The 2,284-nt window shown below is 40.7% G+C and overlaps 1 non-coding gene across 1 annotated transcript; it reads right to left on the reverse strand.

The window, feature by feature from the left end:
- Nucleotides 1-255: 255 nt before the first annotated feature.
- On the reverse strand, nt 256-416 carry LOC132541499 (U1 spliceosomal RNA). The gene has a single exon (XR_009552664.1). It is a non-coding gene; the product is annotated as a U1 spliceosomal RNA (small nuclear RNA).
- Nucleotides 417-2,284: the final 1,868 nt, after the last annotated feature.

The raw sequence follows: 2,284 nt of genomic DNA on the forward strand, positions 1-2,284 counted from the left end.
AAACAATTTAAGTTCAATAAAATGTGGAAAGGTAAAGAGAAGAACCATTGTTAGAAGCCTCAGGCATGAGAATCATTAGCATAACCATTGTGTGATCTATCATTCACCTGGGCTATCATTCACCTCTTTAATTGAGAAGGTATATGAGAGCTTTACATATCAATAGCATCTTTTCTACCTTTTGTTACACCCATTTAAGATGGAGACACACCCCAGGTGGGCAGTACCTTTTTTTTTTTTTTTTTTTTTTTACCATGGGAGAGTGCAAACGCAGTCCTCCACTATCACAAGTTATGCAGTCGAGTTTCCCACATTTGGGGAAATCGCAGGGGTCAGCACATCCGGAGTGCAATGGATAAGCCTCGCCCTGGGAAAACCACCTTCGTGATCATGGTATCTCCCCTGCCAGGCAGTACCTATTTTGAAAGAATGTTTGAATTTTAAAGAAAATAAATCTAAAGGTTAACCTATTTAGTCTCATGTAGGAGTCTGTGCAGCAGGATCTTCAGACCAAATTTAGTCAAATTATATTAATTTTTAACTGATTTTTACCTTAGACTTTAAACAAACTCAGGTTACTTAGAGAGTTAACACGTTAGTGACAATGTTTCTTAGAACATTTACAATGCCAGATTGATGCCAGATTTGTTGTGGATTAATTTCCACAAGATTAGTTCACAGGGCATTTTTTGGGGCCCTCCAAAAATGTCCTGTATAGAGAATTTGTATTTTAATTTTGGAGATGATGAATTGTCAGGTTAAATATTTAGACTTTTACCTTAAATACTCAGTTACTTCAGCAATTTAATTTTACCTTTATGAGAATCGTGCTGAAACTCCTTCATTTAACTCTGCCTGGTAAGAATATAGCTTCAAAGTTACACTTTTAACCTCAAAGTTAATGTTTACAAAACTTGAAACACACACATAAACATGTAGTTTTTAACACATAGGAGGATAAAAACTTTTGTTACGAAGACATATAATTTCAAACACAAATTTAGGTCTGTACTGTCTTATTTGAACCATTTTTACTCACACAGTTTAAGACTAAACGTTTCACATTTATACCAAGACTTAAAAATATCAAAAGAAGAAGAGAAAAAAATTAGTATTGTTTTTGGACGTCTCCAGAAAACATAGCCAGCATTTTTATATAAAGTCAATTAAGTTTCAGAGTACTCTTAGCAAAATGGGTCATACAAAAAATCCAGTGATTCAAATCACTCTCTTACAAAACACAACTGGAAGCAGAGGGGGTAGACAGCAAGCTTAAGATATTCATAGAGAATGAGGGGAGGAGAGAAGTGGTAGGGAGGTTTTGTTTTTGGGCTCTGTGAACCAGATTTTTCAGATCCTGTCATGTTGCATTATGGGTTCTGGAGGGGGTCCTACTCCAAAAAGGGCCTCAAAGTCCCAGTTAGGCTGGTTCTGACTGTTCCTGCAGGATTGCTGCAGGCACCCATTCCCCAAAATGGCTTCCCATTGAAGGAAGAATGGACTCGAGGAATGTGGGATGAACCACATGTCTCCAGAAGTGGTAGGGAGGTTTTGTTTTTGGGCTCTGTGAACCAGATTTTTCAGATCCTGTCATGTTGCATTATGGGTTCTGGAGGGCGTCCTACTCCAAAAAGGGCCTCAAAGTCCCAGTTAGGCTGGTTCTGACTGTTCCTGCAGGATTGCTGCAGGCACCCATTCCCCAAAATGGCTTCCCATTGAAGGAAGAATGGACTCGAGGAATGTGGAATGAACCACATGTCTCCAGTCTTGGGGAGTGCCAAGGTTCTGGAGAAGGCTCTGCAAGCTAGAGTCACCCTTCTTGGCGGGAGATATGGGAGGGAGCCCAAGGCATCTCCCAAGTGCTACGATCATGGTCAAGAGGAACCAAGCTGTGGCCCAGAGCAAAATGTCCCAGAGACAGAGGAACTCTCTAGAGAAAAAGGAGTAGAGGGTTTGGGAATCCTCTTAATAAGGATTGCTCATGACAGAGGGGTCTCAGAAAAATAAGAAGAGGGATAAAAAGAACCACAGTGCCTTCATTAAACACGAGGCCAAGTGACCATATACTTATCTGGGGATTGAGAGCGAGGACCCAGGAACCAAGTTCATGGTAGTAGCAATACAAATCTTTATTCATGTGGGAGCCCCAGACTTGTGTGCAGCAGGTTAAGCCAAAAACTGCAATGGCTGGAGTCTGCCTCCCCCTGCAAGCCTGTCCTCCTCTAGGTCAGGATGTAGAAGAGAGAAAAAACAGAAACAGAAGTGGCTTTTATAGGATAAAACT

Source organism: Erinaceus europaeus, chromosome 11 (assembly GCF_950295315.1).
Source record: "Erinaceus europaeus chromosome 11, mEriEur2.1, whole genome shotgun sequence".
Taxonomy (NCBI): Eukaryota; Metazoa; Chordata; class Mammalia; order Eulipotyphla; family Erinaceidae; genus Erinaceus; species Erinaceus europaeus.